The sequence below is a fragment of the Ostrea edulis genome, chromosome 4, assembly GCF_947568905.1.
Source record: "Ostrea edulis chromosome 4, xbOstEdul1.1, whole genome shotgun sequence".
Lineage (NCBI taxonomy): Eukaryota > Metazoa > Mollusca > Bivalvia > Ostreida > Ostreidae > Ostrea > Ostrea edulis.
In genome coordinates this window covers 69,519,495-69,536,583 of record NC_079167.1, presented here as the reverse complement: position 1 = coordinate 69,536,583, position 17,089 = coordinate 69,519,495, and the positions used below count along the sequence as shown (strand labels likewise).

General features: G+C 38.3%; 1 pseudogene; it reads right to left on the bottom strand.

Moving 5' to 3' along the window:
• Positions 1 to 11,805: 11,805 nt before the first annotated feature.
• On the bottom strand, positions 11,806 to 14,482 carry LOC125669125 (uncharacterized; annotated as a pseudogene).
• Between the last annotated feature and the right edge of the window lie 2,607 nt (positions 14,483 to 17,089).

Sequence of the window (17,089 nt, the reverse complement as noted above, 5' to 3'; positions counted from 1 at the left end):
CCGTTCGATGACCTCATATGGCTTAGTCTCAAAAGTAGATGAAAGTTTATTTTCTTTCCATTGCTGAAGCAGAACTTGGTCTCCTACTTGTACAGGGCTATACTTTGCATTTCTGCTTCTGTCGGCATATTCTTTCCATTTTTTATTTTGCACCCAGTCCTTGACTCTTATGTCTTCTCCATCTTCCTCCGGCAGACTAGGAATTTTGGTTTTCACTGGATATCTGTAAATTAACTTGTTGGGTACAACCCCCGTCACTGTGTGTGGTGTATTTCTATACGCTGTCAGAAATTTTGTAAACTCCTTTCTTCAATCTTTTCCTCAGCATGGGCTGTACGAATATCTTTCAATAGAATCTTATTCTGGCGCTCCACTTTCCCATTCGCCTGTGGCCAAAAAGGAGTTGATGTCTCGTGAATGATACCATTTTCCTCTAGGACAGTTCCAAATTCTTAAGAGCAAAATTGTGGTTCATTGTCACTTCTTAGGGTATCTGGTATGCCATATCTAGCGAAAGTTTCTTCCAGACAGTCAATAATCTTAGCTGTTCCTGTGTTTCTCAAAACAATGTCTCAAAAAACCGACTGAAATAGTCAACGTTCACCAATATTGACTCCCCAGTTGGGAATGGTCCCATCAAATCAATGGCGGTTGCTTGTCATGGGTGATTTGGAAACACTTTACGAAGTAAAGGTTCTGGTGACATGCATAACATTTTCTGCAAGCATGTTCTGCATCACTGTCAATCTTGGGCCACCATACTTTTTTTCTCAGTCTTTGCTTTGTTTTGGTAATCACTTGGTGTCCCTCATGAGCCGCGCTTAGAACTTTCTGTCGCATACTAGTTGGTATCACGATACGTGTGCCTCTGAGAATAACTTTTCCAATGCTGCACAGCTCATTTTTAACCGAAATATAACTCTCTTCACAATTTGTCCAATCTCCAGTTTTCAAAGATTCCCTGACTCTCTGTAGTTCAGGGTCTCCTGCTGACCCTCTCTACATCTTGAATTGTCAGTGTTCGGGGTACTGCTTGCATAGCTACAAATCTCACAAAGTCATCCGATATCTGGCTAGATGACGACGTATCCGTTTTGTGAATACTTAATCGAAATAAGGCATCGACCACATTCTTGTGTCCTGGAATATACTTTACAGTGAACTTGAAAGGTTGCAGTATCAAAAGCCATCGTTGGGTGCGCGCACTTGGATTAGACCTTTTGCTGTAAATGAACTGCAATGGTTTATGATCTGTCAATAAGTCAAATTCACATCCGTATAGACAAGTAAAATCGTTCGCAAGCCCTTACCAGAGCCAAAGCTTCTTTCTCGGTCTGTGAGTATCTCCTTTCTACGTCTGTTGCGCTTTTACTGGCATAACAAATGATTCGTGGTTCCCCCTACTGAATCTGTACTAACATTGCGCCAAGACCCACAGGACTTGCATCTGCTATTACTTGAGTTCTTGCTTTGGATAAACTTTCCTTCAACTTGCTAAAGGCTTGTTCTTGCTCCTTGCCCCATATGAAAGGTTGATTTTTTCAAGTCAAAATTCTGAGCGGTTCTGTCTTAGTTGCTAAATTGGGAATGAATTTTCCACAATATGTTACCAAACCCAGAAAACTTCTTACTTCTGACGTATTTGTTGGAGGTCGAGCTTCTACCATAGTTTTCACCTTCTCTCTGGTTGGATCGATTCCCTGATCTGATAAGATATGTCCCATGAATTCTAATTTCCGGAGTCGAAACTGACATTTTTCCTTGTTGAATGTCAATCTCTTATGGCCTAGCTTCTCGATCACTGCTGTCAAATCTCCGATCGTGCTCTTCCATTGTTTTAGCATGTACAATGATGTCATCAGACACATTCCGAACGCCATCACATCCCTGGAGAGCTTGCTGAATAGTATGCTGATAAATCTCTGGAGCTGAAGTGACACCAAAAACTAAGCCTCTTGTAACGGAACAGTCCAGCATGGGTTACAAATGTGGTGATGTCACGAGACTTTTTAGCTAACTCTAACTGGTGAAAACCCCACTTTAGGTCCAACTTGCATCATTTCATTTAGTTCATGTAAAATTTCATCGATGGTGGGTATTGGATGCCCTTCTCTGATGATGACCTCATTCGCATGCCTCATGTCGACACAAAGCCTAATATCTCCAGACTGCTTAGGCGTAATCACAACTGGGCTGACCCATGATGAGGGTCCCTCTACAGGCTCTATGATATCCAGATCCAATAGTTCCTGAAGTTAAGCTTCAACTTTCTCTCTCGTGGCAAAAAGAATTCTTCTAACTGGCTGTGCTACTGCTGTAACAGTCTCATAAATATGTAACTTCAGTTTAAAGCTCTTTAACTTCCCAAAGCCATTGAAATATTTTTCATATTTTGTGAACAAGTCTAATTCTGAAAGGAAATTGGTGTGAGCTACATTTAAAATGCCCAATTCTGTGGCTGTTACATGTAGGTGTCCTAATAACAGAGTTCTTGAAAAGTATCGGTTTGGCCGACAAAAAACCGAATGTCCGATACAAACTTCGTATATGTCGGTCCAAATGTCCGACATTGAAAAAAAAATCGTAAATTGATTCCGGAAAAATCAGTTTTCGCTCAGCAATGGTTTTAACATGTACAATTTGGAACTGGTACCCCGATGATTCATGTTTACATGTACACGAGAACCAAGGAAGGACAATGATGAGAAAATGAAAAAATACGAAAGCAATCGTACAACACGCCGATTTCAAGATCACTGGTTAATGGGGCGAGAGTGGCTTCAACATGACGTGAGGGGAATGACCTGCATCATTTGCTCTGAACATTACGGTGATGTAAGGGGTGCTGACGCATCTAACAGCAAGAAACATTTATTTATCACAGGTTCTAAGAACTACAAGTTTAGTACAATATCAGATCATGAGAAGTCCACGACTCACACAGAAGCAGTAAGAACTGTAGAATGCAAGGTGAAGATAACGAACAGTAATCAATCTCATAACTCCTACAAGCAATACAAAATAGATAGTTGGGCAAACACGGACCCCTGGACACACCAGAGGTGGGATCAAGTGCCTAGGAGGAGTAAGCATCCCCTGTTGACCGGTCACACCTGCCGTGAGCCCCATATCCTGATCAGGTAAACGGAGTTATCCGCAGTCAAAACCAGTGTGCCAAGAACAGCTTAACAATCGGTATGATATTTATTTTCCTTATAGATTTCACCAACATGTCAAAGAAGAAGAATTTCTTATACAAGAAAGCAGAAGCCAAAAATCTGTGAAGCAGAAAGTGATGAGAGAGAGAATATTGAGGAGAATATCAGTGAGAGAGGTGCTGATGAGAGTAAGAATGTCAGTGAGAGAGGTGTTGGTGAGAATGAGAATATCAGAGAGAGGTGTTGGTGAGAGTGAGAATATCAGTGAGAGAGGTGCTGATGAGAGTAAGAATATCAGTGAGAGAGGTGTTGGTGAGAGTGAGAATATCAGAGAGAGAGGTGTTGGTGAGAGTGAGAACATCAGAGAGAGGTGTTGGTGAGAGTGAGAATGTCAGTGAGAGAGGTGTTGGTGAGAGTGATGTGGGTGAAAAACTAGAATGTTAAGCAGAAGAGGAGAAAGATAGTGAAAGTGGAATGGAGAGCGAGACAGAATGTGAACAGAATGAGAGAGAAACATATGACAGACTTAAATATGTGCAAATTGAAGCAGAATAAATATCAGTTCTTTGCTACTTTTTTTGTAATTTGTATTTTAAGATTCTGTGATTTTTTTTTTCGGACTGATAAAACTTTGTTCGGACTGACAAGATTGCCAGAGTTGTCAGTCCGAATGTCTGACAGAGGAAAAAAGTTTTCAAGAACTTTGTAATAATGCCTGTCCTTTGCCTTGAATAACTAAGAATTCCGCTTTCACGGCTGAGTTTCCTACTGCGATATCTGTCATAAAACTTCCCAATGTTTCAAGTGGTTTAGAACTTCCATAATGATAAAGTTTCTTATCCGATGTCTGTGATGTACATCTCAGATTTCTCTTCTTTAACTCCTCCCACAAGTTACTATCAATAACGTTGCAACTGGCACCCGAGTCCACAATCATACGAATATCTGGTACTCCACCAATCTTTGTTGTAATCATTGGGTGATTACTCCATCAAGTGTATTGGAATTTTCCCCTGAACTGAATGCTGATAAAGTGAACGCATAGGCTTCTTCCGAGTCTCTCAGCCCTTCGCTATGTACCAGTCTCACCTGTTGTTTTGATTTGCGTCAAACGTAGGACCTGTTTAGGAGTTTTTGGTGTAGAAGACTTGCAACATCGAGGCCTCTGCTGGTGGACTGTTAGTCCCCGAGGGTCTCTACAGCCCAGTAGCTAAGTACTTCGTTACTAGCTTGAAAATACGGATATATATTTAATTGCTGTTATAAAATTTAGAAATTCATTTCAAAATTAAGGATTATCTCCCTCATGCATAGCTCTTATCCTTGGACGAATTTGGTTCCACTTGTTTGGCACGCTGTTTTGGGCTATATTTTGATCTAAAACTTCATAGTTATTTCGGATTTCAAACATTTCGGTTGAGCATCACTGAAGAGACATTATTTGTCGAAATGCGCATCTGGTGCATCAAAATTGGTACCGTATAAGTTTTACATCTAGCGTAGTGACCAATTTTATGACATTTGTTGCATTCCTGACCCAGGGCTGGACAACTTGGGTCTGACTTGATGTGTCCCGATTTGCCACATCTGTGACATGTTAAGTTCTGTTTGGGCTTCCCTACACAAAGTTTATTCACGGACGCCTCTAAAGTCTTACTCCCTTCGATGCCGTTTGCTTGGTTCTGACTTAGCTCAAATGCCCTAGCTATAGTCAGTGTTTGTTCTAATGTCAAATCATATCCCTTCTCCAGTAATTTCCTGCGAAGTTGTGACGATCTACACTTCTCGATAATCTGGTCCCTAAGTTCGTTAGCATTGTTAAAATTACAATGTTCAGCTTTCTGTTTTAATCGTGTCGCAAACTGATCTACACTCTCGGTCGGTTCCTGTGACATCAAACGAAATCCATGCCTTTCGAATGGTGTGTTAACCCTTGGCCGGATGTAGTTGTCAAGTTGTTCCATGGCTATGTCGTACTAAGTTTCGTCGTTTACTGGTTCACGAGTCGCGGGAAAAGTAAAATAAATGTCATGCATTTTCATACCTCCACAATGCAATAACAGGGCTTTCTTTTGTGCCGCATTTTCGATTCCTTTGCCAGTCACAAATAATTCATATGCTTTACGCCATATACATAAATAATATTAGTAGGGGGGGGGGTTACAAAATTTCTTAATATTTCATTTAATACACTATTATACTATTGAATTCCAAAACTGATACATTTTTCAACATTATTAAAATGAACAGAGCTGAGGATGTTAATACATAAACTGTGCATGGTCTGTGTGTGGATATTATAGAGGGTAAAGGGATCTTGTTTACATTGTACCCTAGTACCTTATCCATAAACACATTCATAGAGATATGTAACATCCTATTCAGTTCATTATGAATTTATCTTACACATGTATATGAATATGTACAAGATGTAGAGTTCATAATTGTTATTATCAATTCATATGTACACATATATGTGCAAGAAATATATTACATGTGTAAAACCTACTGGTATGTAATTGAACATTCATGTTATAGAATTGATTCAAATATTTCAGCTCTGAATACTTGAGTATTCAATCAACCTATATGCTACATATCCCTTTCCATAACTTTGTTATAAAACCTGGAATTGTATATTATAATGTGTACACATTCCTTCAGAGTGTATTTTGTAAGAGTTACAGTTTGTAATTCTGATATATTAAGGAGGAACGCTACACCAGAAAAATTTGATGCAGATGAAAAGATTGGCAAAAAAGTGGTCAATATGAGTATTGACCGGGTCGGTGGTCAATACTGGTTAAAACCGGTCAATACTGGCTAATACTGGTCAATTGAAGATTATTTGGTCATTATAGTCTGTGTTATTTATTATACCCCCGCAACAAGTTGTGTGTGTGTGTGGGGGGGGGGGGGTGTATACTGAAATCGGGTTGTCCGTCTGTCTGTCCGTCCGTCTGTAGACGCAATGGTTTCCGGGCTCTAAAGCATTATCCTTTCCACCTACAGTCACCATATCATACATATTGACTACCCATGGGATGAAGATGTTCCCTATCGATTTTGGGGTCAAAAGGTCAAAGGTCAAGCGCACTGGACATCGAAGTAGCAATATGGTTTCCGGGCTCTAAAGCGTTATCCTTTCCACCTACAGTCACCATATCATACATATGGACTACCCATGGGATGAAGATGTTCCCTATCGATTTTGGGGTCAAAGGGTTAAAGGTCAAGCGCACTGGACATCGAAGTAGCAATATGGTTTCCGGGCTCTAAAGCGTTATCCTTTCCACCTACAGTCACCATATCATACATATGGACTACCCATGGGATGAAGATGTTCCCTATCGATTTTGGGGTCAAAAGGTCAAGCGCACTGGACATCGAAGTAGCAATATGGTTTCCGGGCTCTAAAGCGTTATCCTTTCCACCTACAGTCACCATATCATACATATGGACTACCCATGGGATGAAGATGTTCCCTATCGATTTTGGGGTCAAAAGGTCAAGCGCACTGGACATCGAAGTAGCAATATGGTTTCCGGGCTCTAAAGCGTTATCCTTTCCACCTACAGTCACCATATCATACATATGGACTACCCATGGGATGAAGATGTTCCCTATCGATTTGGGGGTCAAAAGGTCAAAGGTCAAGCGCACTGGACATCAAAATAGCAGTATGGTTTCCATTTAAATTCTTTAACGGCTTTTTTCATCGCATGGAGATGCTTTGTTCCTAGATACCTTTTGGATCATAATACTGAAGTTTTACCTATTACCAACACCCTTTGGGAGATTGGGGTAAGCGGGGAGTATTCTCAGTGAGCATTGCTCACAGTACCTCTTGTTTTAAAATGTTTAAGTGACCATTATGGTAAGTACTGTAATTCATAACATGCACTATCAGTTTATAATATACTTATAAGTCATAATATTAAATAGATAATGTACAAATGACTCTGTTGAATTGGGGAAGATGCGAAAGTTTCTGTTCAAATTCCTTAGTTTAACAAGAACCACCTATAAGTATTGTTTAATCAATCTTCATTTTAGCTGTTGATTAAAGATTTGAGGGGTGGGTTGGTGATGTTTTCATAACAATAACAATCCCGTGGAGATCCGGGTTAGAATAGATCCTCAGTACCCCTTGCTTGTCGTAGAAGGCGACTAAATGAAGCGGTCCTTCGGATGAGACCGCAAAAACCGAGGCCCCGTGCCAAAGCAGGTGTGGCACAATAAAGATCCCTCCCTGCTCAAAGGCCGTAAGCGCCAAGCATAGGCCTAAATTTTGCAGCCTTCACCGGCAGTGGTGACGTCCCCATTTGAGTGAAATATTCTCGAGAGGGACGTTAAACAATATTCAATCAATCATAACAATAACAGGTACACTGGTCATTTCTGGTCCCAGACTATGCTTATTAACACCTGTCAACTCTGCTTCCTGTGCTAAGGTAATGTCCAGCTACCTTTTATTCTTAATCTGTCCAGGTACATGTATTAAGAGGTATGTTTCCAATCGTCAAGCTATGCTATAGAACTATGAATCTCTGATAGGTACTGAAGATATTTCGGTGTTTCAGCAAACCAAATATATTAAACTTATGAAATTACATTTGATTATCTAATGAAAAATATTAATCAACAATTGATCCATATAATGAAAAGACTTAATTTATCTTTATCTTTGCAAGAATTGTACAAAAATAGGAAAGTGGACAGTTTAAATCACAATTGATCAGTATTGACCACTTGAGGAGTATTGACCGGGACGGTTAAAACCACCCTGGAAAAGAATCTACAGTTCAGCAGTCAGTACATGTATGCTTACCTACTGAGCAACTAGGCTAGGCATTTAAATAAAAAAAAGGAATAGACAAATATTGGTAATATTGATTTTTTTATCCACATTTTGAAAGAAGTCAACCATTATGATGCTGTAGAGTACCTCCTTAATTCAAGTTTGAACATTAATATTTTGGAATGATGAAATTACTTTCAACACTCCATTGTTTTGTGTCAAAATCGTTCCTTCCCAGTCTTTGTTTTCCCCATTCTCATCTGTCCAAGTATGAATGATATCTTAACCGAGTAGTTGTTAATACTTCTTCTTAAAGTCCAATGCATTTTCAAATTTTCTTTCAACTGAGCAATGCTATATATTTGTCCTTTAGATGAGAACTGCAGGAGGTGCTTGTTTTTCTTGTCAACTTTGTATATTTTCTTGTATATATTAATCTGTCTTTCGATTGCTGTCATTTGATCCTTTTTTTTTTTTTTTGTCTTTAATTTACTCAAGTGTTCCATATATTGTACATCTTTCCACATTCCATGTTTTTCTATGTCACTTATTTCGGATTAGGAGTTTTACGCAGAGGTTTACTTTTACAATCGACGACTGACTTTTACAATTTAAAGGGACCAACTCCTTATATGAAATATTTGGGAGTGACGTATTTGCAAAATTCAAAGACTTTACCGCATTAATTTGTTGAATATATTGTTTAACGTCCCACTCAGTAATTTTTCACTTGATATGGGATCGTGGTAGCTCAGTAGTAGAGTGTTCGCTTCGTAACCGGGGGGGGGGGGGGGGGGGGGGGGGGGGGGGGGGGATTCAAACCCCGCTCGTGCTAAGACATCAAAATAGGTAGAGTAGTGATTGCTCCTTCGCCAAACGCTCGGCATTTAGAAGTGAGAATCACGGATCGTTCAAGTATGACCTTAAAAACGGAGATCCCGTGCCAAGGCATGTGTTGGCACGATTAAGAACCCACACTACTTCGGCGCTAAGCAGAGGCCGGGTCTACATTTGTGGTACTTCACCTACAGATGGTGACCTCTCAATTTGAGTGATAAATCCAGGAAGGGACGTAAAGAACAATCAACCAATCAATCATACGGAGACGTCAATATTGCTGGTGAAGGGCTGCAAAATGTTAGACCATGCTCAGCGCTTACGGCCTTTATGCAGGGATGGATCTGTATCGTGCCACACTTGTTGTGACAAGGGGACCTCGGTTTTTCCTGTCTTATCCGAAGGACCGCCCCATTTAGTCGCCTCTTACGACAAGCAAGGGGTATTGAGGAGCTATTCTAATCCGGTTATCTACGCGGTACGGCATTTCTAAAGGACAAGCACATGTCAAATGATTATATCGATAATGTATAGAATATATAAGTATCGATTTTCATGGGGACCAATTTTCATGAGTCTTTGAGTTATAACAAACATTGTTGATTCTACTATGTATATTAATTGATATACATGTATACAATTACACATAACGTATTGGTGATTGGTTGTCTTCACATTTAAACGGGGCCTCCGTGGCCTAGTGGTTTGAGTATCGCGCTCGAAATCACACGGCCTCTCACCTCTGTCGGCGCGGGTTCGAATCCCGCTCAAGCCGGTAAGTGAGAAAGTTTCCCAGTTTACTTTCGAAAGTCGGTGGTCTCTTCCCAGGTCTATTATATCTGGGTTCTCTCTTCCACCAATAAAAACTGGGCGCCACCAGATAACTAAAAAATTGTTGAGTGTGGCGGAAAACATCAATCAATGACATTTAGACCTCGAGATTCAACACGAAAGAGAGGGAAATAAGGACGTAATATTTCTATGCCCCCTCCCCCCCTTCAAAGAAGAGGGGCATATTGGTTTGCACCTATCAATCGGTCGACCACGTTGTCCGCTCAATATCTTGAGAACCATTCACTTGATGATAATGATATTTCATATGTGGGTTGGTTATGAGTAGAAGAGGACCCCTATTGTTTTTCAGGTCAAGGGTCAATCTACTCTGGACATAGGAATATAATGTCCGCTCAATATCTTGAGAACCCTTTGCTTGAAAGACATCAAACTTGGCACACTGGTACATCCTAAGGAGTAGATGACCCCTATTGATTTTGAGGTCATATGGTCAAAGGTCAAGGGCCAAACTGGGCATAGGAATATACTAATCATTCAAAGTCTAGAGAACCCTTTGCTTGACAGACATCAAACTTGGTACACCAGTACATCTTCAGAAGATGACCCCTTTTGATTTTGAGGTCACATGGTCAAAGGTCAAACTGGACATTGGAATATAATGTCTGCTCAATATCTTGAGAACCCTTTGCTTGACAGACATCAAACTTGGTACACTGGTACATCTTCAGGAGAAGATGACCCCTATTGATTTTGATGTCACGTGGTCAAAATGGTCATGGTAATATAATGTCCACTCAATATCTTGAGAACCCTTCGCTTGACAGACATCAAACTTTGTACACTGGTATATCTTAAGGAGAAGATGACTCCTATTGATTTTGAGGTCACATGGTCAAAGGTCAAGGGTCAAACTAGGTATGGAATATAATGTCTGCTCAGTATCCTGAGAACCCTTTTCTTAACAGACATCAAACTTGGTACACTGATACGTCTTCAGGAGAAGATGACCCCTATTGATTTTGAGGTCACATGGTCAATGGTCACACTGGACGTAGGAATATACTATCCATTCAATATCTTGAGAACCCTTTGCTTGACAGACTTCAAACTTGGTACACTGGTACATCTTCAGGAGAAAATGACCCATATTGATTTTTAGGTCAAAAGTCAATAGTTGAATTGGACATAGTAATATATTGTCTCTTATATTTTAAGAATTATTTGCTTGATTGATACCAAACTTGGTACACTGGTACAGCATAAGGAGTAGATGACCCCTATTGATTTTTAGGTCACATGGTCAATCCACTCTTGACATGGGAAAATATTGTCTGCTCAATATTTTGAATTGACGATACTACTATCAATTAAATGATGTGTGTATATAACCCTTTTCAATTTTGCACCATGGGGGGCATATGTACTTTACAAACATCACTTGTTTTGAATGAGAGGGAGGGGCTATGAAAAAATATATCGGGACAAGCCTACCCCCTCGACTTTTTTGGTCTATATAGAGCTGCCGTCCAAAGGTGTGGATGGGTAGGTGGGGTGACTTTGTTCCTGGGGGAGCCAGAATCCTAAGATGTGATAAATAGAGAACTTTTAAGCTTTCAGGGCTGATGACACATTATTTAGAAATGTCAGGATAATTTGAGTTCGCCTGCTTACATTGAGCGTGCTGTAGTACACTTATGATATACAGTAAAACTTAAAATCACTCGTTCTTTTGATGGCAATTTTATGGGTCCCCTTTATGCATTTCTCAGTTAATGAATTACATTTGAATATCGATAGATTTAACTGAATAGAAAATTAAATCGAGTAGTGCACTGCGAAAGTGTCGAACAAATGTAGAATGAGTAAGAGTTGTTAAAGTGTTTACATTACTCTGTTAATAAACATAATAATCGGTTTGGCGTTTTTACTGAAGCAGTCTTTATATTTATTTCGTTCCAATTTCTGTAGTTGGAGTTGATCCCTTTAAATTGTAAAAGTCAGCCGGCGATTGTAAAAGTAAGACTCTTCGTAAAACTCCATAGTATAGCACCATCTTATTCCTCCACCGCCGCGGTAGGTTAGCGCGTTCGCCCCGCATGCGGAAGGCCGGGGTTTGAATTCCGGCCGCGACAGACCTAAGTCGTTAAAATAGGTAGTGACAGTTCCATCGCCCAACGCTCGGCATCCAGGTGTGAATGTCACGGGTCCTCGGAGATGACCTTAAAAACGGATGCACCGTGTCGCAGTAGGTGTGGCACGCTAAAGAACCCTCACTGCTCAATGGCCGTAAGCACCGAGCAGAGGCCTATATTTGAAGCCCTTCACCGGTCTTGGTGACGTCTCCATATGAGTGAAAAATTCTCGAGCGAGACGTTAAGCAAGATACAATCAATCAATCTAATTCCTCCATCCTTTTTTCCATTTTTTTCTGTGTTTCCTCTTCTTTTTCTTTCAATATTTGTACCTGCTGTTCATACAAGTGGTCTTTTCTCTCTTTTTCTATCTTCATGAAATGTAAATTTTCCTTTCAAGCATTTTCTGTCCATGTTGTTCCTTCTCTTCAATCCATTTCTAAGTTGCAACTGGAGCTGAATTTAATTTAAAATCAAGTTTACCCATGAGTCTTTCAAGACATATATTATTTGTTGTAGAGGATGAGCATTCCTCTAAACTATCTGAATTAACATTAAAATACTTTCCTCCAACAAGAAAATCATTAAAAATCTTTTTGACTTTCACATTGAAAACAATACACAATTTCTTTAAAAATACACTATTCAGGCCCATAAAACAACTTCACTTCATTTTTCAATGCTAAAATTGCATTTTCTGAAAACATATCTAAAATAGTTGAAAATCTTTGGTAAATTGAACCCATGTCCAAAATATTTTTCACTTCTGTTGTTTTTACTAAATATGGTTGTGTAATAAGTTTACATAAAATTCCCAAAGCTTTTAAAAGTGACAAAATAATTCTTTTTGCAATGTTAAAACAAAATTCTGAATAAAACTATAAGAAGTCTTTAAAGAATAAAAATACTGCAACAAAGTTTGTGCCAAAAAAATGTGCCTGCAGCATTGTAAAAAGAGACATTGAACCTGTTCCCTCTAATATTCATGATAGGAATCTTTTCTACACCTTTTTCTTTAAAATAAACCCGAGATATATTTGGATCACCAGTTCTATCTTTGTAAAAAATAAAAAAAAAAAACCCACACATTTTAAAGAAATATTGTAAAAGGTTCTTTGGCACAGCTTGAGTAACTTTCAAATTTCACATTTAATTATTTTTCAATGTTAAAAACTTCTTGAAAACAAACATCAGAAAATTGTAATAAAGGATGAACAGCACATTTAAAAGAATGAACATCATGTGAAATTCGCTGACTAAAAATATCATTAACTTTCTGTTCTGTGGCACTTCTATCAGTCATTAAACACGAAATAGAATCTAAAATCATCATCAGTATCACAATCCTTAGAACTAATATCTGATAAAATTTCTTTTGTGGTATTTACATATGTCTCTCCTTTCCCAACACACACCTGTCTTATACCTGTAGTTAATAATTTATCTCCTGTGTTAATTTGTACACCATAATAATGTTTACCATTTTTTTGTAGTTGCATCTCTATGCATTGTTAATATTGTTCGATTTCTTAATATCTTCGTTAACATGTTTTCTATATAAAACCCCCATTTCACTCGTTAAAACAGCCAAAGTACTTGTGCTTGGTAAATTTTTTACATGAATATCAAATAAATCTAACACTGATTCAACAATTGGTCCAATATGTACAATACCAATATTTCTACTTCTAAAAATATAATACAAATTCCTTAATTCAAAATTATATGGTTTTCCTTTGGAGTCATCTCTAAAATCTACAAATTTATTAACATGTATAAAATCCTCACTTTCATAAGTCTCTTTTTCAGACTTTAAAACATCAATTTCATTTCTTAAATTTTCAACATGTTTTTAAAAAATATTGCACTGTACACCCTTATCATTTTTAACTTTTTTTCTTTCAAATTCTCTCTGTTTTAAAACATTCAACTCCTGTTGCATAAGATCAATTTTTTTTTTCTATCTTTTCAAATTTCTGTTTGAATTTCGTGTATTAATGCTTTTTAATTTGTCCTTTAACATCAAGTTCTCTCTTTATAAATGTTGCATCTGAATTGTTAATTCACTGACTGTCTTGATAAGAGAAGACACGTTTTGGGAGGTTACAGGCTGGGAATTATGTGCAGTCGCATTTGCCGTGGAATTCATGTCTGCTGGGGAGGTCTTAGGTGATATCACTTGTTATTGTTCTTTTGGAACTTGGCAGAATAAATATTTTCTCTGCATATTGCTGGTATTTGTCCTTGTTGGTATATCGATTAAGCCTTGTCACTTCTTTTACAATTTTTTTTTAACTTTCCACACCAAACTAACTCTGCTTATTTGTGCAGGATTTACATGAAGGGCATGATAAATCTTTCTCTGAAGTTTTTGCATATAATTTGAACTATCTTTGTGTGTGTTGTAAATGTCAACAATATTACTATATGTCAATGCCATAATTAAAATGGTGACGAATCGAACTAAATGCCAATCTTAAAAAAGTTTACCATATACGCTGTGTGAGATGAAAATCACATGAAAATGAAGACAAATACACAAAACAAAAAGGTGCAAACACATGTATACATATACATACAAATGCACATAGAGACAAGACAAAAAAAGATTGACAGTTAGGATATCATTGACACCAGACATACAAAAGTACTTGTATTTACCTTATATGGAATGATCTTCTCTTTTAATGAATCCTGCAAAAGAATACAATTTTTAGAAAATATAAATCACCTTACCCAAAAATCACAGCTAACTTCATTTACTTACTCTCTAGGGGCTACCACTGTACCAAGTCTGCAAAGTGTTAAGGAAATACTACTAACCTGATGTCATAACACCATGTCACACACCCAAATATTCAGTGGACAAGACTTGGTCTACAGACTAACAGGTGCAAAACAATATAACCCCTCTTTTGAAAAGGAGGACATAAAACTCAAAGAAACTATTACAGGCAGACAGACAGATGAAGTGAAGCCAACAAATTGTACATTCTACTGGACCTTTGCGAGATGGGCTGACTTTTACAGTCAACGGCTGACTTTGACACGAGCATATAATACGGAAACCTTTTCGTGACATATCTGTATACATGAATAAGTGATGTACAGAAATGGTCAAGTTGTCCAAACATTATAGAGTTGTTCCGGTTCATGTCCATACTCGTACTGTTTCTGAAACAGTAAAGACTATGTGACCTAATATCCCCATAAATATTTTGGGTCACCTGACCTAATGCAATTGGTCAGCATCTGTCGTCGTGCGCCGTGCGTGAACACTTGACCATTCTTAACTTCTTCCTGATACTGTAACTGCCATTTAATTTTTTTTTTCAAATCTGGTATGAAGCATCTTTGGGACAAGGGGGTATAAAGTATAAATTTCATGACTTCTGCACCCCCGGTGCCTTAAGGATGGAGCAAAAATTGACCAATGTCAAAAATCTTCCTTACATTTGTAAGAAAATCTGGTCATGTAGAGCTGGAGGGCCTCTACCGAAATTGTAAATTTCATGATATCCGGGGTAGACGTTCTTACTCCAGGTCGGGGCCAAACTGGGTACTAGTATTTAGTGTTTATGTGTAAACCATTTAAAAATAGCATAGATCTTCTTCAATGCTATGCCGTGGGCCTCTTGTTAGTTAAATATTTTAGATGAAACAATTCCAGTCCCATCCCCGTCAAGTTCTGTTTTTATATGTCAGTATTGAAAAGATTAATTGGAGAAAGGGGACCAGACTTATGGCTTTCATAACGTACTAGGATTTCTTTTCAATATTTACGTACTTCATATTGGAAAGAATGAATAGATATAAGAATCAACGGGGTTCGAATTAACTACTGCCTAGCATGGCTACCTCTACAAACAGATGCGTTTTTTGGTTCACATGCGGCTTTAATAAATGTTTGGACAGAAATACGGTATACTGGGAAAATATGTTAGGATTTTTTTTTATATCATGATGCGACCTACGCCGTAAAGGCTTTCATAATGGGTGGATTTGCAGCTCTCTGGTATGTCCAAATATTTCCCCAGAGAGCTACATATCTGCATTAGTGCAGATGCACATGTAATTCCGAATTAGGGAGAGGTTTGAAATAGGCTATCAGAGTTCTTGAAATTTCTTTTGAAGTGTCAGACATTTGGTCTGACACTGTTAGAAATAGTGTCAGCCCAAACAAAATTTTGTCAGTCCAGATAAAAATGCATCGCTTTTGAGGTTTTCTGATATTTTATTTAAAATCAACTACATGTGTAATTGTATTCAATCTCCATCTCAGCTATAAGTTTATAAATCATCTTTTCATACCCTTTCTCATCTTCCTTATACTCTGAATGAATCTTCCTCACTTTCACTATCCGAGTGACTTTCTTGCTCTATTTCTCTCTCACCCTCCACTTCTCTCTCATCCTCCATTTCTCTCTCTATCCTGTATATTCCTCTCAACTTCTTTCTCATCTTCCTCTGCAATCGTTGTAACTACTTTTTCTCTCACTTAAGCCCGAGTGTAGTTGGTCTTTCGTCAGTTTCGACTTTGAGCAGATTGTGTCATCAAGCAGTAGGTAAAAATGCTGCAAATAAAAACCATTGTCTCCCAGATTGCCAGACGGAGATACAATCGGTTTCTCTTCTCTTCGTAGTTCCTCACAACTGATTCCTCACGTTTACGTTTCAATGTGTTGCCGGATTTAGCATCGGTTTGAAAATTTATGGGCCACATGGCCGCCATTTTTCCCGGTAAAAAACGGACTTCGATCCCGATCTTATATCGGCCATCAGGACCGACAATTAAGTAACTCGTGTCGGACATTTACTACTTTTATCGGATAATCCGACATTACCGACACTTTTCAAGAACTCTGGGCTATGCCTGCTGCCCAATCCCATTCACTTATTAGTGAATGGGATATGGTTAAATAAAAATTCCGAATTGTAGGTACGTTTATCATGTTCTGTGTTGTACCTGTGTGTTTGATTGAACTTTTGAACAACGTCATATATTTTCACGATAAAGTAAAATGCAAAACTCTTGCATGATAAACTTGCATTTGATTTATCATGATGCAATGACTTTTTGTAAAGTTTTAACAAGGTATCTGTGCGGGTTAAAATCTTACACCCAGGTATGCATGCAAAAATGAAATGAATCAATAGCCTTGTGTGAAATATGTTTTGATAATTGTCAGATAAATAAAAGAAGTTCAAATGGTTTGAAACGTAACAGGCCTACCGTAATAATATTGTAACGTGCAGTGATCTGAACACGCTCGCCGTTGCTTAGAGAGAGACTCTTACCATATCACTAGAAAAACTACCTCACTAGCGAGGCCATAAAAAATCCCTACATACTGTCTGTTATACTT